Source organism: Narcine bancroftii, chromosome 6 (genome assembly GCF_036971445.1).
Source record: "Narcine bancroftii isolate sNarBan1 chromosome 6, sNarBan1.hap1, whole genome shotgun sequence".
Lineage (NCBI taxonomy): Eukaryota > Metazoa > Chordata > Chondrichthyes > Torpediniformes > Narcinidae > Narcine > Narcine bancroftii.
Window position 1 is genome coordinate 141,570,086 of NC_091474.1, and position 24,778 is coordinate 141,594,863.

General features: G+C 41.0%; 1 long non-coding RNA gene across 2 annotated transcripts in view; it reads right to left on the minus strand.

Moving 5' to 3' along the window:
* Positions 1-1,090: 1,090 nt before the first annotated feature.
* The window catches only part of LOC138736541 (uncharacterized), a 33,661-nt gene continuing 9,973 nt past the window's right edge, over positions 1,091-24,778 (minus strand). For both annotated transcript variants that reach the window (XR_011340375.1, XR_011340376.1), the window contains exons 2-3: positions 23,248-23,368; positions 1,091-1,414 (exon numbers count right to left, since the gene is read on the minus strand). This is a non-coding gene — a long non-coding RNA (uncharacterized lncRNA). The remainder of the gene's footprint in view (positions 1,415-23,247; positions 23,369-24,778) is intronic.

The window sequence follows — 24,778 nt, forward strand, 5'->3', positions numbered from 1 at the left end:
TCTATAATGGCTTGCCGTCACCTAGGTGGTCGTCACCTAGCAGTTCAACAATGTAAGTTTCCTGGGATGGCTGATTTCCCTCCAAAATAATCAGCTGGATTAACAAGAATGTATTCCACTTCAAACTTTTTTTTAAACTTTATTTAAGATTTTACAACATGAATAGCATATAGGATTACATTAAAAAAAATTAAGAATAAAATAATAAAATTACAATACAATATCAGTAATCTAAATAAACTATACCCTCTCCAATAATTATTACACATTAATAACCCAACTCAAATTAGTCCAACCCCCACTTTCCCCCAAAATAAAGAGTGAAGAATTAATAAAGTTAATAATATATGTGAGAAAAAAAACCCACTTACAAAAAAAAACATAACCGATTAAAATACTAACCAAAAGAAAAGTAATTAATACTAAGATATCAGACTTAAAAAACATATTTAAATCAAACTTAAATGCATATATTTAACAAACGGAGTTAAGATGAAACATATATTTAACTCAAACTTAATATAAAAAATTAGTAAAGTTAGTAACATTATCTATCAAAAATTCTTAAACAATAATCAATTCTTAAAAAAAACTGTAGCATGGAAAAAAAACTTTCTCTATAGAGATAAACCTTCACCAAACTTCACATCTATCATCATATTAGTCACATAAACCACCATCTTAAAACAAAATTCAAACATTGTACAATTCAATTTTAGTACTCTTCCACCATTTTTCCCTTTTACTCTTGAATGGTTATCCAATAAAAGCTCCAATACCACATTCCACTTCAAACTTGATCTGCTCTGGGAGTCGTCATGCCTCAGGCAAACTGAATTTTGTCTTCTGACTCGTCATATTTAATGAGGAGAAATGTGCCTCGAGGATCGAGAACCATGTTTGTGGATGGTTCATGGGGAAAAGAAAGTGGAGGAGGGTACCTCAAGTTTGACCTCCCTGACTGCTCCCAGAATGGGTTTATCCTCCTAACTTTCCATTTTTAATTAGACGGAGCTGTGAACCAATAGGGTCACCACTTGCAGAGACTGTAAGTTAAACAATAGACACAATTAAAAGAACACATTCACTCTTTCTTCAGCACACAAATGGCATCAACTTTTTAATTCTTCTCCAAAACAACCACACTTCATCCCATGAAACACCTCTCACCAAAGCTCCCTGCCCTTTTCATTGGGCCCTCAGCCACGCAGATGATCAACGCTCCTTCTCTCCTCCTCTTGCGACTTTGCACTTGTGCATGGTCTATCATGCTGTATGTCCTCCTCCTGTTCTGACCTGTGCATCCACTTTACTTGTCTTCTGCATCGCCCCGTATATGTCACCCGCTCTACTCATGACCCATGTAAGTACGTGACCACGACAGTAGTCTGGCTATTGATTAATTCTTATTTACCTGCAGGAGTGAAAATGTACAGAAATATAGAGTGAATCCATTACTGGTTGGCAAATTAATTTCCATTCAGTTCTATCAGGTACAACCCTCACGTGAATTGTGAGGACACTAAACTCTACCTCATTGCCATCTAAAGAACTGTTGTATAATGCACTACAAGTATGTCATGTCTCTCCTCAGGGAGGGCAGTAATTGCATTCTCCAATGAGTGAATGGAGAATTGCTTTTCCGAGTCATTCAGTGCAATGGTAGAGGCTGACATGCAAAAAAAAACCAGATAGACAACAAAATATGAACCTTTGGAGGCTTAGACGGTTATTATTTGCATTCTGTATTTATTCTGAATATTTTGACTTTTATCCACCAGCATCTATTTTATACAGCACTTTATAGGTTAATAATAACCGATAAAGCTAAATATTTAACTATGCAAAGAGAAACTGTGAAATGCAGGGTCACAATCAGTTGTGTGTTATGGAATTCTGATAGGAAATACCAGGCAACTATTACAGGGCCAGTAACCCAGGTTCGAATCCGGTGCTGTCTGCAAGGAGTTTGTCCATCTTCCCAACTAACTGCATGATTTTCCCCTGGTTTTCTGGTTTCTTCCCACCCTCCAAAACATATGAGGTTGTAGGTTAATTTGGTGCAATTGGGTGGCACGGATCTCAATGGCTAAAATTGGTTTCTGTGGTGCTGTAAATAAAAAAAAACATTCTTGGTTTATTGAAAGATTTTACTTTTTCTTGATCTCTGCAGAGCTTAATGAGCCATCATTATTTTGCAGTACTCTTGCTAAAATGCTCTTTAATTTTGTCTTCGCTCCATACACAATGTAACATGAAAGGATAAAGGAGATAGGTTGGAAATATATCAGAACAGAGAAATGATGCTGACTGGGGTGGGGGGGAATTAAGCAGGCCATTATTCACTCCAAAAAGAGATGACACGATAGAGATCTTCATGTTGGTGAAAAGGCTCACTGGGTGAGAGGTGGGAAGGCACATGCAGACAAAACCTGAATGAAGAGCCAGAAGTACAAGTATTATATAAATCCAATGGAAACTGATAAGATGAATATTATTCTAGGAAGTGGTTTGGTCAGAAGGATGAGCTTGCTATCTAATGAAGTGTTTGAGGTGAACAGCATTAAGGAGAATTGAAATAAACACAAATGAGGGAAAATAGTTGAAGGTACAATGATGGTCATATGAAGAGTTGATTGCAGCTCATGTGCGTCATCAGGATTGGTATATGCCTGTGGCAATAAGCTGTAAATCCTAGTTATACCAGTGTTGAGAGATGCCTGATACCTATTTCTTGAGAGGTGGATGAATGCTATTCTCTTCTTTCTTTTTCACCTTGGTATTGTTAGTATTAATTTACTGAGATATTGCACTAATACAATTGTCATTTTTAAATGTGAACCATTACAGTGGAACGTCTGCACCAATTGCCTGCTTCTGTCAACTCACTGTTGCACATGTTGAATGAAAAACAATTTTAGCATTAAAGCACGAACAGTTCTCGAACTTGCTTAGCAGTTTCCCACTGCCTTAATGTCATGAGAACATGCAATTATAATTGAACTGCTGAAGAAATCACAGCAGCAGGTTGAGGGCTGACTCTTAGTCACATTGAGGCAATGGCAAGTGGCTTGTGGTTTGAGCTGAGAGGTGTACTAAATAGTTTGCTTTGTCTTGCAAATTCAATGTATGAAATTAGAAATTTTTTAAAATATAATCTCTATCAGTACCGGAGCACCACAGGGCTACGTTCTTAGCCCCCTGCTCTACTCACTTTACGTGTTGTTGAACTGAGCCACGTGACTGTGTGGCTAAGTTCAGCAACAGAACCATGTACAAACTTGCTGATGATGCCATGGTTAATGGGCTTTATAAAAAGATACAATGAGTCAGTACACAGAAGGGAGGTTGAAAACTTGGAGGAATGGTGCACCAACAACAACCTCAATGCCACCAAAACCGAGTAGCTGATTGTGGACCATAGGAAGGGAAAACCAGTGATGTATGATCCAATGATCATTGGGGAATCAGAAGTGTAGAGGGTGAGTAAATTTAAATTTCTTGGAGGCACTATCTCAGAGGAACTTTCCTGGACCCAATATATTAATGTCATCAGCGTCTTTTACATAGAGGCTTCAAAATAGTGATTCTCTGGATTTCTGATGCTTCACTTACCTATGTGAATGCATAAAAGGGGGATTGGCATGTCCATTTTCCTTGGGGATCCCACTGCCTAAACGGACGAGCACTGATGACGTCCTCAGCCTGTCTCTGAAGCACACAAATTTTATATTTGACCATCTGCGAACTCATCAGTTAACCCATTGCGACCACGGGAATGTACTGATTCGTACAAACAAGGTAATATCCAATATTGTCTGCAAACTGGGGTAATTGCGAGGTATGTGAGCTCCTGGCACTCAGATCTCAGAAAGAAATAAATTGCCAGTTTACTTTAGGAGCATGGCTTTCAATGTACTAAGGTCCAGATGATAACAAAGATGAGGAGCCTCCGCAAGAAATTCCATCAGGTGATGGATCACATTGGCAGGCATGGCAGAGAGCTTATGGATTGGCCACATTTTGATCTGTGCCATTCCATATGGGGCACATCGCTCTGCCAACCCAGTGGCGATTTGCAGCATGATGGATGGCTCCACTTCCCCCGAGATCATCCCTGCAGCATCTCCTGGCCTCAGCCGCCGTGCTGATGCTGGAGATGTTATTGCACTGGAGGAGGAGGTGACCGGTAGAAACGAGGAATCTGTGCCTCGCAAGCAGCCAGGTAATGTCTCTTTTATTGGTTTGTGATTGCCAACATTCTCAAGTGTCTGCATAAGGACCCATCCCCCAATGTTCCTCTTTTATTGCCTGTTCTCTAGAAACCCAGCCTAAGTCAAAAAGCAGAAATTGACTAAGACGTAGCTCATTTTGAAAGAGATCAAGAACATGCTTCTATCCATGAACAAGGAGGATGTGGAGAAGGATCACCTTCATGTTGAGGAGCAGATACTGGCGAAAATACAGGAGGTGGAGGATGCGTCACAGCAGGCCGATTGATTGCAGCGTTCCCAGCACATGGGTGGGTTCACCTCTATGCTCTATTGAATAATCAGGTCTTACTTCTACAAGACATGATGTCACATTTGCCTGACCCTGCCCATCACAGCCAAACCCCCCCAACTCTCAAAATTACCTAACCGCCCCAACCCAGTATCCAGAGGCTCCAGCACTCTACTCCGCCACGTAATGGTAACAGCCTCATCCAGACGGATGAGTCATATGAGTCGTTTAATCCACCTTCCTGCTCCTCCCTCCTCCACATTGCTGGATTTAAGACTATTCCACACTTGCACATTGAGATCAGTATTTGAAATAGTAGTCATCTCCTCATGCATTTGAGTCTTTATTATTCTTGCCATGTGATTGCACATTGTGATAAATATTTTAAAAAGTTGACAAGTCATTACCTCGTGTATTTGATCTCTTTATTACTATTATTGCTGGTATTTTTTATTGTTCTTGACATTTTTTATGCAAAATGAAAACTAAAAACCACACTTCTACCAAGAACATTTGATGAATGATACTATTTCTTTGCTTTGTAAGCTTATTAAGCTTATGATTACTGAGTGTACCTGATCCGTTTACAGAATCAGTTTATCAGATAGAGATTAGAATCTGTTTAACTGATAAACATAATTGCTTCAAGGATAGCCAGTTGACTCTGTGCTGGTGCATCATGGTAAACGGGTCTCTCAGAGTCAGGGAGATTGGACAGGTAAGCATTCCACTCTGGCAAGAACAGTTCCTTGTTGAGTTCACATGTAATTTGTAGCACACAGCAGGCAGCAACAATGTCCAATATAAATGTGGTGCAAATATAGAGTCATTTGGCCAAGCATCTCCAGCGACCTTTCTCACATCTGAAAGCATTTAGCAGCACCATCCTTCCCGAGCTCAAGTGGCCGTTAAACCTTTGCTGACTTCCATCGAGTGCATGGTAATGGGTGAGACCCTTCATCAGTTATTTCCTCAGGGGGTAAGCTGGGCCTCCGATTAGATACACGGGGTTCTCCACTCCGTTAAAAGTTCTGGATATCTGTGAGTAGAGCAATGTAGATTTATACATGCTTCCAGTGCCCGCCTTGCAATATCAGGAAAGAACCAGATCCCTGAACCTGTCATGAGTCTCGTTTGAAGTAGTCAGGGGACCATTCACATTAATGTGAACCTGTCATTGTAATCACATCCTATAAGGGTACATGCCACCATGCAAGCATGAGTTATTGCTTGATGAATACAAAATCAATGATCAGAACACTTAGCTCATGTGGGAAAATGTATCTGCTCTGATCTTCAGCCTTTCTGTAGATGGGTGAGTTGGCTAGAACTCGAGCATCGTGCGTGCAGCCAGTCCAACTCACATATGCATCTATGAAGCTAGAAAAACAAAAAGCTAAATCACACACTAATCTATAATATTATAAATCACTCACTGATTGGCTTATTTAAGCATTTCACTGATCCACTGTTATAGATCACACACTTATCTGTTATAGATCACACACTTATCCATAGAACATTATAAGACAGAAACAGGCCTGTTCAACCCTTACAGTCTGTGCTAAACCATTTTTTTTTGCCTTGTCTCACTGACCTTCACCCAGTCCATAGCCCTCTGTAGCATGAATAAAAGCTCTCATGAGGGGAGGGAGATCAAATGTTTTTATAACTAAGGGTAGGGTTCAGAAGTAGTCTTCAAATGGGTTTTGGGTTTAGGTGGGAAACCAGGGTTATATGTAAGCAGATGGGGGAAGATCTGGGAGTGGTGCCAGCCATCAACACTACACCCTACCAGTGAATCCCAATTCCCTGCATTCACCCTTTTCTGTAGTATTTTGGGTCTGTGAATGAAAACAGAGAACATGGGTTCAGTACAAGTGATTTAAAAAAAAAAAAATAAAAAAAAAAAATAGACAGTTATTTACAAATCTACAAGTTTAGGTGGTCCAGGGGTCTGGAGATCCTGGTAGAACACCTGGGGGCCTTGGGTTCCTTGGGTCTCCAGGTGTTCTTGTGATGGCAGAGAGGCGGACTGGGTCTCTGGCTCGATGAAGGCGGGGTGGGGGGGTGCATTTTCCTCCTTTCACTTTGAAAGGTACATTCTCGTCCACCCGAGGCCCTGACTTGGGGGGGGGGGGGGGTGAGAATGAGTTCCGTGGCTCGCAGGGCACTTGAGGCAGGTGCCAGGTCCCTGAGGGAGACGGTGTCCTCCCTGCCATCCAGGTACTCCACATAGGCGTACGTGGGATTGGTGAGAAGCAATTTCATCCTTTCCACCAGGGGGTCAGTCTTGCTTCTCCTCAAGTACTTCTTAAGAAGGACTGGACCAGGAGTGGTGAGCCAGACTGGGAGTGTAGTTCCCGATTCTGACCTTCTTTCGAAGGTGAATAAAAGCTAATGAGGAGTAGCGTTGGGCTTGGTACATAGTGGCAACTGGATAGAATGGAGCGCCATAGGGAGTCAGCATGAGTCTGCAAGGGCTATTGACTTCAGGGCCAGTTTGATAGCCTTCTAGACCATGGCATTCTCCTTTTCAACCTGCCCATTCCCCTGGGGATTGTCACTGGTAGTCCTGCTGGACAAAATGCCCTTCACCAGCAGGTACTCTCGCAGCTCGTCACTCATGAAGGATGAGCCCCGGTAGCTATGGATATAGCTGGGATTCCCAAACAAGATGAAAATGGAGTATAGGGCCATCATAACAGACGAAGCAGATGTGTCTGGGCACGGAATGGTGAATGGGAAGTGGGACTACTCATCAATGACAGAGAGGAAGAAGGTGTTCCCATTCATGGAGGGGAGAGGTCCCTTAAAATCAATGCTGAGCTGTTCGAAGGCCCTGGATAACTTGATCAGGTGCACTTTTGTAGGGTGATAGAAGTGCGGCTTGCACTCCGCACAGACCTGGCATGACCTGGTCATCTCCCTGACATTTTCCACAGAGTAGGGCAGATGGCAGGATTTAACAAAATGAGTCATGAAGGTGACCCCTGGATGGCAGAGCTCATTATGCAGAGACTGCAGTTGGCCGGTGTGTGCAGATGCATATCTTCCTCTGGCTAAGGCATCTGGAGGGTGATTAAGGGCTCCTGGCTGATAGGCAATGTCATAATTGTAGGCAGAGAGCTCGATCCTCCACCTAGCTAATTTGTTGTTCTTGATTTTGCCCCTCTTGATGTTAATGAACATGAATGCGACCAAGCGCTGGTCAGTGAGGAGCGTAAATCTTCTTATGGCTTCTACAACAGCTTGAGCCTCCTTTTCAACCTGATGGATTCTGGAGCTTGTGGCCTTATAATGTCTGTGAAAAAAGTGCAACTGGTCTGCCCACCTGATTGAGGATAGTGGCCAGGGCTACATCTGAAGCATCACTTTCCACTTGGAAAGGTACATTCTTGTCCACCGTGTGCATGGTTTTCACAATGTAGTTTTGGAGGTAGCAAAAAGCTGTTTTGGCTTCTGCCGAGAGGGGGAAATTAGTGGCCTTTAAGAGGGAGCGAACCTTATCAGTGTATTGAAGAATCCACTGGGTGTATTATGAGAGAAACCCCAGGCATCTCTTCAAAGCTTTTGTGGTCCCAGGGATGGGGAGCTCTAACAGGGGGTGCATCCTATTAGGATCGGGTCCAATGATGCCATTCTCCACCACATTGCCAAGGATCACCAAATGTTTAGTCCTGAACACACACTTGTCAGAGTTATAAGTGAGGTTCAGGGCTCTTGCTGCATGGAAAAAGGTATGGAGGTTGGCGTCATGATCTTCCAAGGTGTGACCACAGATGGTGACATTATCAAGATCGGGGAAGTTAGCCTTCAATCCATACTCATCCACCATTCTGTCCATCTGCCTCTGGAAGATAGAAATCCTATTAGTAATACCAAAAGGGACCCTCTGGAATTGATAGAGATGACCGTTAGCATCAAATGCCGTATATGGACGGTCCTCAGAATGGATTGGCAGCTGGTGATAGGCGATATCATTCACCATGTCCGAAATATGAGGAAGGGGGTATGAGTCCAGGAATGTGTACTGATTAATGGTTTGACTTTAGTCAATTACTAGCCTGGACTTGTTTTCCCCCTTTACAACTACCACTTGTGCTCTCCACGGACTGGTGCTAGGCCCAATGATACCCTTCTCCAGCAGACGTGAGTCTCCGACTTTATGAATTCCTGGTCTGCTGAGCTGTACCTCCTGCTCTTAGTAGCAATGGGCTTGCAGTTTGTGAACAGATTCAGGAAGAGAAGAGGAGGGTTGATGTTCAGCGTGGAGTGGCTGCATGTGGTTTCTGATTTTAAGGGCCCTCCATTCCGAAATACTCCAAGGTCATGCTTTTAAGGTGACTCAGGAAGTTCAGACCCAACAACACAAGAGCACACAGTTCATCCAGAATATATAAAGTGAAATTTACAGAATTCACTCCCTCTTCGAATGACAGATGAACTTTACCATGTTTTTGTACACGTGCAGAATGTGATTGAGACATGAGAAATATGTAGTAATTAGAAGGATACATCTTCAGTTTGTAATTTTTGCACAGTCCATGAATCTATGAAACTGTCAGTGGAGCCCGTGTCAATTAGGAATCTAGTGGAATGTCCGTTTACCTTCACAGTCACTATAGAATTGCTGAGCTGGTGAGGTTTGTTCTGATCGAGGACCATTGATGCTAGTTCCCTGGAGGCTCCATGCTCTTCACTCAAGTAGTCCCCATTATCCTGGGTTGCCCTGCATGGGTAAGATGGCATCGATCTCGTGGTGAGACAATATGGCCGCCCTTCATCTTCCTCCAATGAAGACTGTGCTGAATTTGAATTCAGGTTTTTAAAAAAAATTTTTAAATTTTTCACACTATGAACCATACTGACCAAAATGTACACAAACAATTCCCTCTTGAATATACACAGTGTCATTTTCTCCCCTTTCCCCCCCTTCCCTCGCTCGTTCACCTCCCCCTTCCCACCCACTCAACATTCAACATATATGATATATTAAACCCATTAAACAATGTCATCACACAATGAAAATAAACAAGAAATTTGTGTCTTCTACTTTTACATACTGGGCCAGTTCATTTTGTCTTCTTCTCCTTCTGTTATTTTAGGTGGTGGAGGTCCGCAGTAGGACTTCTCTGTTGTGTTCCAGGTACGGTTCCCAAATTTGTTCGAATACTGTGATGTTATTTCTTAAATTATGTGTTATTTTTTCCAATGGAATACCTTTATTCATTTCTATGTACCATTGGTGTATTCTCAGGCTATCTTCTAATTTCCAGGTTGACATAATACATTTTTTTGCTACAGCTAAGGCTATCATAATAAATCTTTTTTTGTGCTCCATCCAAATCGAGTCCAAATTCTTTATTTCTTATATTACTTAGAAGAAAGATCTCTGGATTTTTTGGTATGTTGCTTTTTGTGATTTTATTTAATACCTGGTTTAGATCTTCTCAAAATTTTTCCACTTTCTCACATGCCCAAATTGCATGTACTGTTGTTCCCGTTTCCTTCTTACAGCGAAAACATCTATCTGATACTGTTGGGTCCCATTTATTTAACTTTTGGGGCGTGGTGTATAGCCTGTGTAACCAATTATATTGTATCATTCGTAACCTCGTGTTTATTGTATTTCTCATAGTTCCGGAGCATAGCTTTTCCCATGCTTCATTCTTTATCTTTACGTTTAGATCTTGTTCCCATTTTTGTTTGGGTTTACAGCTTGTTTCCTCGTTCTCTTTCTCTTGCAGTTTGATGTACATGTTTGTTATAAATCTTTTAATTATCATTGTGTCTGTAATCACATATTCAAAATTGCTTCCTTTTGGTAACCTCAGCCTGGTTCCCAATTTGTCCTTCAAGTAGGTTTTCAGTTGGTGGTATGCAAACATTGTACTGTGAGTTATACCATTTTTGTCCTTCATTTGTTCAAAAGATAACAATTTATTTCCCGAAAAAACAATTTTCTATTCTTTTGATCCCTTTTCTCTCCCATTCTCTAAAGGAAAGGTTATCTATTGTGAAAGGGATTTGCATCAATATTAACTTTGGTAGTTGATAATTTGTGAATCGTCTTCGAAATGTTGAGCAGATGGTGCAGTACTGGTGAATTCCTATGTTGCACCAGCTTTTCATCCCATTTATATAGTATATGTTCAGGTACCTTCTCCCCTATTTTATCTAGCTCTAAGCTGGTCCAATCTGGTATTTCCCTTGTTTGATAAAAATCTGATAGGTTTCTTAATTGTGCTGCTCTATAATAATTCTTAAAGTTTGGTAGCTGTAAGCCCCCTTGTTTGTACCATTCTGTTAATTTATCTAGCGCTATCCTCGGTTTCCCCCCTTTCCATAAGAATTTCTTTAGCTCCTTGAAGAATTTTTCTGTTAGGTGAATTGATAACGATTGGAATAGGTATTGTATCCTTGGGAAGATATTCATTTTAATCTAATTTACCCCTCCTATCAGTGTTAGTGGTAAATCTTTCCAATGTTCTAAGTCGTCTTGTAATTTCTTTATTAATGGCTGATAATTTAGTTTGTATAGATGGCCTTGATTATTATCTAGTTGTATACCTAGGTATCAGATTGCTTGTGTTTGCCATCTAAATGGTGATTCTTTCTTAAACTTTGTGAAATCCACATTATTCATTGGCATCGCTTCACTTTTATTTGCGTTGATGTTGTACCCCGATACTTCTCCATATTCCTTCAATTTCTTATGTAATTCTTTTATTGATATTTCTGGTTCTGTTAAGTATACTATGACGTCATCTACAAATAGACTGATTTTATATTCCTTCTCTTTTATTTTTATCCCTCTTATTTTATTTTCTGTTCTTATCAGTTCTGCCAGTGGTTCTATAGCTAACACGAACAGTGAGGGAGATGGTAGACATCCCTGCCTAGTTGACCAGCTTAATTTAAATTGGTTTAATATATATCCATTTACTGTCACCTTTGCCAATGGTCCTTTATATAATGCTTTAATCCAATTAATATATTTCTCTGGTAGGTTGAACCTCTGCAGTACTTTGAATAAATAATTCCATTCTACTCTGTCAAAGGCTTTCTCTGCGTCTAAGATAACTGCCACTGTTGGCGTCTTGTTTCCTTGTACTCATGGATTAAGTTAATGAACTTGCAGATATTGTCCGTTGTTCGTCTTTTCTTAATAAATCCAGTTTGATCTTGTTTTACTATTTTTGGCACACAGTCGGCCAATCTGTTTGCTAATAATTTTGCTATTATCTTATAGTCTGAGTTAAGTAGAGATATTGGTCTATATGATGCTGGTGTTAGTGGATCTTTCCCCATTTTTGGTATTACTGTAATTATTGCTGTTTTGCATGAATCTGGCATGTTTTGTGTTTCTTCAATCTGGTTCATTACTTCCAGGAGAAGAGGAATTAATAAGTCTTTAAATGTTTTATAGAATTCTATTGGGAGTCCGTCCTCTCCCGGCGTTTTATTCTTCGTTAGTTTGTTTAATATATCCTGTATTTCTTCTATTTCAAGTGATTTTATTAATTTATTTTGCTCCTCTTCTTGCAATTTGGGTAGTTCAATTTGAGCTAGAAACTCATCTATTTTGTCTTCTTCCCCTTCGTTCTCAATTCGATATATTTGCTTGTCGAATTCCTTGAAGTTTTCATTGATCTCTGTTGGGTTATATGTAATTTGCTTGTCCTTTTTCCTTGATGCCAATATCATTCTTTTAGTTTGTTCTGTCTTCAGCTGGCAAGCTAGTACTTTGTGCATTTTTTCTCCTAGCTCATAATACCTCTGTTTTGTCTTCATTATGTTCTTCTCCACTTTGTATGTTTGTAGTGTTTCAAATTTAATTTTTTTGTCCGCCATTTCTCTTCTTTTTGTTGAATCTTCCCTTGTTGCTAATTCTTTTTCTGTACTTGCTATTTCCCTTTCCAGCTGTTCTATTTCCCGATTGTAGTCCTTCTTCATCTTAGTTACATATCTTATTATCTGCCCTCTGATGAACGCTTTCATTGCATCCCATAGTATAAATTTATCTTTCACTGATTCCGTATTTATTTCAAGGTACATTTTAATTTGTCGCTCAATGAATTCTCTAAATTCCTGTCTTTTAAGTAGCATGGAGTTTAATCTCCATCTATGCGTTCTAGGAGGGATGTCCTGCAGCTCTATTGCTATTAACAGGGGTGAGTGATCAGATAACAATCTAGCTTTATATTCCATTTTTCTAACTCTCCCTTGGATGTGGATATGGGCTGAACAGGTCTATCCTTGAGTATGTTTTATGTCTACCTGAATAATGTGAGTATTCCTTCTCCTTTGGGTGTTGTCTCCTCCATATATCCAAAAGTTCCATTTCCTGAATCGATTTAACCATAAATTTTGTTCTTTCTGCTAGTCTTTTTTCCAGTTTTATCCCTCTTTGAGTCCAAATTAAGGTTAAAGTCCCCTCCTATCAGTATGTTCCCCTGCGTATCTGCAATCTTCAAAAAGATATCTTGCATAAATTTTTGATCCTCTTCATTAGGTGCATATACATTGAGAAAATTCCAAAATTCTGAATATATCTGACTCTTTATCATTACATACTGCCCTGCTGGATCTATTATTTCCTCCTCTATTTTAATTGGAACATTTTTATTGATTAATGTAGCTACTCCTCTGGCTTTTGAATTTATATGATGCTGCTGTTACGTGCCCCACCCAGTCTCTCCTTAATTTCTTGTGTTCCTCTTCAGTTAGATGTGTTTCCTGCACGAATGCTATATCAATTTTTTCTTTCTTCAGTAAATTTAACAGCCTCTTCCTTTTGATTTGGTTATATATTCCGTTAATATTTATAGTCATGGCCATTTCATACTTTGTTTACCTCTCATTTCCGCTTCCTCATCACCACCTTTCCTCTTTATCCACTTCTGTTTTCTTTTTTTGAACGCACTGTAAGACAACACTTCTAAAACATAAAATATTTCCACTATTCCCACATCTAAAATTCCCTTAACCCCAAATGTCCCTCTCCTCTCTGAGTTGCTCCTTGTCCCTTGCCGGGCAACCATAACTCCCCCCTCCATTTGGATTGCGAACCCGCTCGCAAGTGTCAACTGATTTCGCAGTGACTGTTATTCTCTCCCACCCAGCCCCCTCCAGAAAAGACTTTTATTTTCACATATTACAAAGCTCACCCTCTTAATTCCCCCCCTTACTTCCTTTCTTCCCTTTCTTCCCCTTCTTAGTTCTTACTTATACATTATTTTTCTTCTTTATATGAAGTTTGTCGTCATTCTTGTTCTTGTTACATCTCTTCATCTCTCTGTCTGTTTTGCAGGCATTCTGCAAATTCTCGTGCTTTCTCCGGATCCGAGAAATGTCTGCTTTGCTGCCCCGGGATAACTATTTTAAGCACCGCTGGATATCTTAACATAAATTTATAGCCTTTCTTCCATTGGATCAATTTTGCTGCATTAAACTCCTTTCTCTTCTTCAGGAGCTCAAAACTTATGTCTGGGTAGAAAAAAAATTTTTGACCTTTGTATTCCAGTGGCTTTTTGTCTTCTCTCATTTTTTTCATTGCCTTCTCCAATATATTTTCTCTTGTTGTATATCTCAGGAATTTTACTAGAATGGATCTTGGTTTTTGTTGTGGCTGTGGTTTTGGGGCTAATGTTCTGTGTGCCCTTTCTATTTCCATTCCTTCCTGTATTTATGGCATTCCTAGGGCCCTGGGGATCCATTCTTTTATAAATTCTTTCATATCTTTGCCTTCTTCATCTTCTTTAAGGCCCACTCTCTTTATATTGTTTCTCCTATTATAGTTTTCCATTATATCCATCTTCTGAGCTAACAACTCCTGTGTTACTTTAACTTTTTTTATCATTTTCTTTTTAAGTCGTCCACTTCCATTTCTACGGCTGTTTCTCGTTCTTCCACCTTGTCTACTCTTTTCCCTATTTCTGTCATGACCATCTCTAATCTACTCACTTTTTCTTCTGTACCTTTTATTCTTCTTTTTATTTCATTAAATTCTTATGTCTGCCATTCTTTTACTGCTTCCATATATTCTTCAAAAATTTTTTTTATCTTTGTACAGTCCATTCCGTTTATCTTCTATTTCTCTGTGCAGAGCTTGATGTTCTCCCTCCTCTTCCCCTGTTTCCACTCCAGGACCTGTATCCTCTACCTCTCTTCCTTATATCTGTGTCTCTTCGGACTTTCTTGATGGGTTGTTTATCGCAGTTTGCTGGGTATTTTTTTAATGGTGTCTTGATGTTGGTCCTCTTCTTCTGGGCTGGTCATCTGCTGTGTCTCTGATTTCCTTTTTTAATTCTCCTCCCTCCTGTTCCCATTATTTTCTATATCTTCCCACTGGGAGCCCTGCGGTCGGGTCTTTCTCAGCTGGTCCCCCCTCCCGTCGGTGTTGTCTTTGTCATGTGCATGCGCAGTTGCGCACCTCTTTTTGGTTCCGTGAGCCATCTTTGTAGTCCTGCGTTCAATGGGTCGCGACCCTGCGGGGTTTCCACTGACCTCAAGGAGTCGGTTCCTCTTTTCACGGCGGGTCCCTGCTTCTTCGTGCAGGTAAGGCCTTCACCTTTCTCTTCCGGCATCTTTCCTTCTTCTTTTCTTCCCGTTGTTTTTGGCTTTTCTTTCTTTGGTGTCATTTCCTCCACACGTTTATTTTTTTTATTTGTTGTGGTTTGTGTGTCTGGGGTTTTGCTTTTTCTTTACTTTTTTCCTTCTTTTCTGGAGAGGGCCGGTATTCTTCTACCGGCCACTACTCCATCATGTGACTCCTCCAATTGTGGCAAAATGGCCACCAAGCCTTTTTCTGATGTTTCCAAGGGTGGTGTTTCGCACAGTAAGTGGGTTCAGGGCAGACGGCTTGGGGCTGGAATCTGATCTGGAAACAGTGAAGGCCGTGGACTTCCCCTCACGTGGAAAACCTTTGCCCAGTATCCTTTCTTGCCAGAGCTGGAACATATGGAGTCTTTTGCTGGGCCATGAGATCAGGGGTGCTGGCTCTTACTGCAAAGAAAGCACTCCTGGCATGAGAAGCAGCAGCTGTTAGGGCAGGGGTAGTGGGATCAGCTGGTCCTTGGAAGGGCTCACCTGGGTGGGCGAGCTCACTGGCTTCGAGGTCGTCGTTCATGAGCTTGGCCTGTTCCAGCGATATGGCCAGCTCCATGTGACTTGCCAAGCCCTTCTTTCCCGATTCGAGCAGTTGCTGTCTCATGTACCTTAAGCGGACTCCTGCGACTAGAGTGACCCGGATACTCTTCCTCACGAATGTGGCCCCTAGCTGCTTCGTACCTGCACTTCTTGGGTAGTGTCCACAGATCTAGCAGGTAGTCGTTGATGTTCTCTCCTGGCTGCTGGCGACGTAGAGTGAGTCAGTGCCTTGCTAAGACCTCATTCTGTGACTTCAGGTACTGAGCCTTCAATGTCTCAATAGCAGTGTCATACATAGAGCAGTCCCTGATGACTGCAAACCCTTTCATTCCTACCCTGGAAACGAGTGCTGACCTCCTGAGTGAAAGACACCTCTGGTTGCGTTCAAGTAAGCCTGGAAGTAGTCTAGCCAGTACGTGAACTCCTCAGTCACGTCAGGGGACAGAGGGTCCAGGCTTGAGTAGCACCTCCATCGTTATGGAATAAGCTAATAAAATTATACTGTGAATAAAAGCTCTCACAACTGGAGGGAGAACAAATGATTTTATTAGCTCATAACTAAGGGTAAGGTTTAACAGTGGTCTTCAGAAGGGTTCTGGGTTTTGGCAGGAAACCAGGGTTATATGAGGGCAGATGGGGGTGGAGCTGAGAGGTGGGGCCAGGCATCAGCACAACACTCAACCAGTGAATCCCAGTTCACAGCACCCTTCATACCTCTCCCATCCATGTATCTGTCCAAATTCTTCTAAAATGTTAAATTGAGCCCGCATTCAACACTTCAGCTGGAGGCTCACATCACATCCCCACCACTTTCTGAGTGAAGATGTTACCCCTCATGTTCCCTTTAAATTTTCCCCCTATGGCTGTTAACACAAAGCTGAGAGAATGAATGGACATATGGAACAGATAAGTGTGACTCAGGCCGTGATCCATTCCTGTAGTTGTGGTCTACAATTATCCTTTCCAATTGAAGTAGGCTTGTGCGTTATTATGGGGATGATGATGGGAATATGTGTGCCATCAATGGCACCAGCACACGTGGGATACCCCCCATTCTGCAAATTCGTCTCCTGATGACGCTCACCATTTGGCAGGTGGATAAACGTTTAGAAAGGGCTGTCATCAAAGCTCCAGTAACCTGGCATACCATTTCATTGACTGGTGATACTGACACCAAAAATACAACTGATGGATCGATATTCACATGGAGTGGCATACCACCACAAAGCAACAGCAAATCTAAGGTGAGGTTCCAGAGGTTGCTGCCACTTTCTTATCTTGCACCTCAGGTGAGGCTCACTAAGTTCCAGCACAGGGTCAGAAATGTTCCTAGACAATACAAAAGTGACTCCACCACTCGTTACCATCGAAACTGCTGAGGACATTAGACCAGACACAGGCCCCTGTGGTCTCTATCTCTTCGATACCAGTTTGAATTGACTTAGAAGAACCATGTGACTCCATCTGTGGCGTATAAGGCCAGCATGCCTGTCTGCCTCAAACTGCTCCCTGCCTCTCCTCAAATTCAGCAGGAATATTTTCCTGATCACATGCACACATTCTTCACAAGATTGGGACATAATAGGCTCAAAAAAGCTTATTACGATACACAGAAGATTTGCTTGAGTCTAATACTGCAAGAAAGTTACTCGGCTAGCATTCATACCTGCTGTTCAGCCTCTATTTTGTGTTCAGAGCTATTTCACTTCCCGGTGTGTATGTTCCACATCACAATAGAGGGCGACGCTGATGTGAATCATGCCCTGCTCCTTTTGCCCTGGGAAGCCAGATCGCTATATAAAAGGACTTAGCAGTGTAAACGCTGAATCCTCCTTTCAGATTTCTCTTTTACATAGATTGCGAGTTAGGGTATAAGTCAGGTTCTGTACGCAAAAAGGGCTATTGTGAAAAAAGCACGTCAGCATTAAATACGATGAGCTGTATTATCCAGGCCAGTTTCCTGTTCATTCCTTATATCCCTTAATTTTCATCAGTGTCCAAACATCCACCAGTCTCTGTCTTGAACATATTAATTGACCAAGCATTCATCAACCTTGAGCCCAGTGCTCTCAACTCTCTGAGTGATGACATTTTATTCATCTATTATCTTGGAAGATCAGGGCACCACAGCCATTTATCTTGAACTATTTTCCAGTAAAAATGTTGTGGCAGGAAATTCCAAGCCAAAGTGTTTAAATGCTGCTCCATGAGGTCTGTTGAAGATTTCTTCTCAGCATTTTTATGACAACTTATTTTCCAGATCAGAAGCTTTGAAATGAATTTTATCATATAATTGCCTTTATCTGAAAAATTGCTGCCACATTATCCCAATGGTTCATCTACAATGTAAATAATTTGCAAATAATGACAATTTCGGCTGTTATTCACACTTTTATAGCTGTGCAGTTCTAATTGATATTCCTATCTTACAAAATATTGAACTCTCAATTTACATTTCAAAATCAAACTGAAAATCCAGCAGAGACTTTAACATCTACACTATGGAAAAGATGATTTAATATTTTGTTTGGAGACCTTTCATCATAACCAATGTAGACTGCCCAAAGCTAAAAGGAGAGATGAAAGAGCGCAAGGCAAAAATGCTAACTCCTGGTAATATGAGGTAAAATATAACTTGCCCGCCTATTTTTATAAAGGGGAAAGGTGCAAGAAAAATGTGTTTGATAATTTGCAAAGATCACCTCAGTCAGGTTGTGAGAAGGCATTAGAAATTCAAATTTTGTCTTCACACTTATTTGCTTGAGACATGATTTGATCAGATGCAAATAAACTTGTTTCAAAAGACATATCCTTCCTGAGCTTTGCTTAAAAAAATATTATTCAGCCTTCCTCCACCTCAGAACCTTCTGCCTAATTAAGCTTGGAGCTAATGCGACTGTAAAGTGAGTGAACTATCAATAATTGTTCAAGTTTACTGTTGCAGTGGAGTCCTTTAAATTTAGCCAGAGGGCTTGGTGGTGAAGCTGGGCGCTGTAATGTCCATTTATGGGATGCTACAAGGGCTTTGGAAACAGTAAAATACTGGGTACAATGAGAATAGCAAGCACACTGTTTAAAATAAAACTCTGTCTAACAATTGGTGGGAGCCTGCAAACAAGGATGGATATGTCCCTTGATCCTCCAATATGTCTGCATGCCAGGTCGTGATGTTGCTGGTCAGCACACTTTGCACTATACTTCTATAAATGTTTGCCAATATGATGTCATACCAAATCTCTGCAAACTTCTGAAGAAGTAGAGGTGCTGATGTGATTTCTTCCTAATGACATTAATACATTGGGCCCAGGATAGGTCCTCAGATATAGTGATTCCCAAGAATCACCCTCTCCACCTCTGATCCCCCAATAATTACTGGATTGTACACCTCTGGTTTTCCCTTCCTAAAGTCCACAATAACCTCCTTGGTGTTGGTAATATTGAGTTTGAGGTTGTTGTTAGTACACCCTTCAGCAAAATTTTTAATCTCTGTCTGTTTGCTGACTCATCACCATTTTTACACAAACCACTACCAAGATATAATCAGCAAATTTATAAATGGTATTGTTAAGGAACTGAGCCTCACAGTCATAAGTGTAAACCAAGTAGAGCAGAGGTCAAATCTGTGGTGCTGATGGACACTGGTGAACATATTCTTGCTAATCTTCACTAATTGGGGTCTGGAGGTGAGGAAATTCAGGATCCAATTACACAGTTGGTTATTGATGCCTAAGTCTTAGATTTTGCTGATTAGTCTTGAGGGGGACGATGGTATTGAATGCCAAACTGTAGTCGAAAAAGAGTATACTGATGTATGCATCTTTGCTTTTCGGGCGATCCAAAGTTTTGTGTAGACTCACTGAGATGACATCTGCTAATTTGCTGTGGTATGCAAATTGGAATGGATCCATGACACTGCTCTGACAGGAGCTGATGTTCTTCAACACCTGCCTCTCAAAACATGTCATTACTGTGGATATGCATGCCACTGGTCGGTAGTAATTTAAGTAGGTTACCACATTCTTCTTGGGCTATTGAAACAGATGGGAACCATGCCTGCCGAAGTGAGATGTTGAAGAGCTGTGGGAATACATTGGCCAGCAGTCAGCACAGATTCTCAGTACTCAGCCAGTATGCTGTCCCATCCAGATGCTTTTCTTGGATTGTCCTCCTGAAGGCAACCCATAAGTTATCTTCAGATCAGGCAGTAGAGGATCATCAGATGTTGGGGTAAACACTGATTCTTCTTTGTTTTGGTGATCAAATTGGATGTAGAAGGCAAGGAGAGAAGTTTTGATGTCTCCAATTGCACACAATTTTGTTTTGTAGGCAAGTTGTGTCATTTAGGCCCTGCTACAGCTGTCAGGTATAATTCATTGTTTCCATTCTCATCTGAAATCTCCACTTTTCCCAGGAGTTAACTTTCCATAGGTTGTACCCTACTCCTTGTTTAATGTTCTGGATCTCTGGACTTAACTCAGCCTCTCAGCAGGTTCTGGACCACCATTCAGCAATGATACTCCCCACAGCAAATCAGATGATATTAATGTAGTACAGTAATGGAAAGTATAAATGAATATAACGTTAAAGATGTAAAAAGACTTTACATGGATATATATGGAAAATGAAACATGCTCTAGACTTTGCCATTACAAACTTGCAGATGTTGGGGAAACTGCATTTCCTTTGTGTAAATATCTACTGTTCATGGGCAAGTAAACTGCATCAGCATCCAGCTGTATCTTCACCAGCTGTGTTTACACTGAATTGCTTGGATTCAGCATGGGGAAAGGAGCTTGGGCACTGTATTAACAGCTTGGACTTGCCATGATAGTTTGGGTCAGGCACATCTTTTTCCCAACAGCTGAAAGAAATGGGAATAAAAATAAAAGGGACAAGCTTGTGTTGTGGCCGGTGAGAGGAGAAAGCAAGAGGTGTATGCTGCCATCATCCACAGCTGCTGGTGGTCAAAAAATTGGCAACCCCAATTCAAAACCACTGGACAACAGATGTTTTCAAAAGGTTTGGTTCCTGAAAGAGAATTGGGGAGTATGAAAGGCAACTTTAAGCTGAACACAAAGATAGGTTCAGATTTGCTCTATCATGTAGGAAGTTGGAGATACATTAACTGAACTTGTATTGAATTTAGCACGTCTAATGGCATAATGATGTTGACATATTGGTTTGTTCAACTGACCTAAAAATATTTTCCACTGGTTTTCATTTGTTCTCAACACTGGATGTCTCTAGTGTCAGCCGAACTGACCAGGGACGTCGGGCCCCGGCCCCGGTGGCAGCGGACCTCGGGCCCCGGGTGCCGGCAGCAGCAGCAGACCTCAGCCCTTGGTGGCAGCTCCAGCAGCAGCAGTGGGCCGCGGATCTCAGACACCGCCCCCCCAATCCCCCATCCCGGCGCCGCCAGCAGCCGCAGACCTCAGGCTCCGGGGCAGGAGTGGATCTCGGCGGTGGCCAGCATTTTTTTTTGGTGAGAATTAAACTTTATTTTGATGCTTTAAAAGCCTTACTTGTTGTTTAATGTTGTCTAAACACTGTTACAAGGGAATTGCTGTTGCTACTGGGCTGTTCTTTTTTAAAAAAAAGATTGGTTTTCCGGGAAAAAATAGTTTATCCAAAATGGGCTCGATCCCAACCATTTTGGATAATCAGAGTTGTACACTACATTCAAAATTGTTTAGGAGAAAAAAAAACTTTCTCCAATTGTTGTGTTTGGAAAGTATCAGGTTTGGTGGGTTCACAGAGAGAGGAGTCTGGACACAAGTGTTACAATCACAGGTAACTTTATTAAACACACAGGAGACCAACAGGTGAAGATTACTATTAAGCAACGTCAGACCCAGGTTAGACTCTGATACCAATGGCCATCTATCTTCTACACACTCCTGTACGTGTACACACTTCACAGACAGGGACTTTCAAACACCCTCCTGATGTACCAACGCCTCTCTGAAAGCACTGATCTGTTGCAGTACTATGGCTCAATGTAAGTGTAGTCCACAACTTACCAACAACCCTTCCAGCAATGTCCACAGTAGTGACCCCATGTGGACTGATGTCTGAGACTTGGACCAAGAGGCAGAGTGAGAGAAATTTAGTGTGCATTGATGTTTTATACTCATCTGAACTGGACGTCTGGCCAATTATGACACTGAGTCATTTAAATGAGTCAACAGTAAGGTGTGAACGAATGGGTGGCCAGAGTCCAACTTTGATTGGCAGGTGATGTGTCTCCTGAATAGATTTCAGATGGGGAGGTCATGTGACCCACCACAATCCACAATGATCCAGACAGGGACGCCATGTTTTCCTCCACAATCCACATATAACACCAGTGAAATCAGCCAATTTTGTTTCCTCCATGGTTATTCAAATAGAGGCCTTCTCTACATCTCGTTTGTTGTTATCTTCCACTTTCCACTGCAGAGCATTAAATTGGAGAGGCCCTTTGGACAACTAGGTCTACGCCAAACACGATGCCAACTTAAACTGTCTAAGCATGCCCCATATATAGTACCTTCCTGGGTTAATAAAAAAATGCTGACTATTTACTGTAACAATGACTAACAATTTTCTAAACTTCTAGAACGTTAAGTCTCAGCCTCTGACACTTCAGAGAAAACAATCCTTGTTTGTCCAACCTTGTCTAATGGCTGCAATCCTGGTAAACTTCTTCTTCACTCTCTCCTAAGACACCAAATATAGTGTGGCAACCAGAAACCTACAAAATACTCCAAACATGGGACTTGCATTATACATCCTATTTTGGCAATTCCTTTTGAATCTACCTCACTCTTGTTACCCATTTGTGAGACAAGGTATTCTCATCAACTCCCTCTGGTGGTTGGATATTGTCAGCTCTGCACTGCAGAAGGTAGCGGTGAGAAAGCTGGGGGGGTGAGTGTTGTTTCATTCAATGCTTTGCGAACAATGAGCAGGCCCACGGTCCTATGCAACATCATTGTTGCAGCAATGTTTGTTCACGCAGGTGATCCCAGTGGAAGATTGAACTTGTTTTCCAACCTATCAAACCTAAGATCAACACTGCTGGTTACTGGTGTAAGATAATTCAGCCAAATACTCCCATTAGGGAGCTAAAATGGCCAGGGCTAATGTTGAATTTTACCTTGAAGAAGGGCTCAGGCCTGAAATGTTAAACAATATATATATTATTATATTTATATAATGCTGGAGGAACTCAGCTGGTCTCTCACTGGCCATAAGAGGTAAATATATGAGAGACCAGCTGAGTTCCTCCAGCATTTCTGTGTGTTTTTGCTTCAATCACAGCATCTACACACTTCTGTGTTTCCCTCCTTTCTTTCCTTCTTAGATATCTGGCACACCATCTCTTCTGCTCTATGTTAAAATCAGATATCATAAGTATGCCTCCCGCAGGTCTAGATATTAATAACATACAGATTATATACAATCATTCTTTATATATTATATACAACCACATATAGCTCATATTTACATATTATATATTAGAGGTAAAGATTGCACAGGAATCATACCACCAGGTTCAGGGACAGTTGCTACCCCTCAACTATCAGAGAATAATTTAAAGACTCATACCTTGAACATTATTTATTACTGAATTTTTTTTCTGTATTGCACAATGAATTTGTTGATATTTCTCTCTTTTTTAATACGTCTCTTTCTTCTTGTGTACCATAAAGTAGAAATGCTGTGTGGCCTGCAGGCAAAACAGGTATTTCATGGTTGTATGTGATGTTATGTATGTACTCTGAGAATAAATTTGAACTACCATATACATTTGCATATATATTGTACAATGAATATTTCTACTGCAGCATGGAAGAATTTCAGGAAAAAGATACATTTTACAATGTACATAACAATAAATTTATTATTGCCTTGCACAATTATTTCCTAATTTCTATCATAAACCGAGGCTGTGGGTCTGTGTGATTGTAGATATGTTATATGCACAGTTGACTTACTTCAATAGAGATTATCTTCCTCCCTTGTGTCAGAAAGTATAATTCAACATAATGTGGATTAATTAAAAAAAAATCATCATGTCATTTGCAGAAGTAATTTCTTAAAATCATTCTTTCTGCTTTCCTTCCATTTCAATGGTGACCTCTGCTTGGGGAAAATTGCCAGCACTGGCTAAATGAGAACAGCACCAAAATAAGAATGATGATTCAATGAAATCAAGAACTATAGGTAAAAGCCAATCTATATTTCTGGTAACAAACTCCAGAATAGAAAAGTCATAAGGAGCCTTTGTTCCTCTGTAAGATAAGAGGAAGAAATGGAATGAAGCAGAGGCAAACAGTCCATAACGTAAAATTAGGAATTGGCATTTTTTTCTCAATGATCTATTTGATCCTTGGGCCATTATCTGATACTTTATGTGAGCCTAGGCAGCGATCAGGAGAAAATGGCCAACCTCAGAGTGAAATGGGGACTGCCATGCTCAATTAGCCCACACTAATTTGCTGTATCGTAGATGGCATGTTCAATTTGGATGGTCTGCTGATTTCAGCTATTGCTGCAAGCAACCTACACTACCTCCCCCTTGACTGTTTATAACATAATAACATGACAATTACAGCACAGAAACAGGCCATTAGGCCCTTCTAGTCCACACTGAACCAAACACCCCTCTCTAGTCCCACCTCCCTGCACAATGCCCATAACCCTCCATCTTCTTCTCATCCATATACCTGTCCAACCTTTTCTTAAATAATACAATTGACTCCGCCGCCACTATTTCTCCCGGAAGATCATTCCACACGGCTACCACTCTCTGAGTAAAGAAGTTCCCCCTCATGTTACCTCTAAACTTCTGCCCCTTAATTCTTAACTCATGTCCTCTTGTTTTAATCTTTCCTCCTCTTAACGGAAAGAATTGGGGGCTCTAATGTTTGCAGTGTACTTATGGACCACATTTGACACTAAAAGAAGGGTTTACATTGTTTCTGAAGTCATTCTGCCAAAAATAAATTAAGAATGGCTGAACATTGTGAACTGCTAATAACAAGATTTGCAGAGAATGTTCTGGTGTTCATAATGGTGGAGGGGGGGTGGGAGGGGGGGAATACTGGAGAAGATGTTCTAGAGGGAGTGAGAGAAA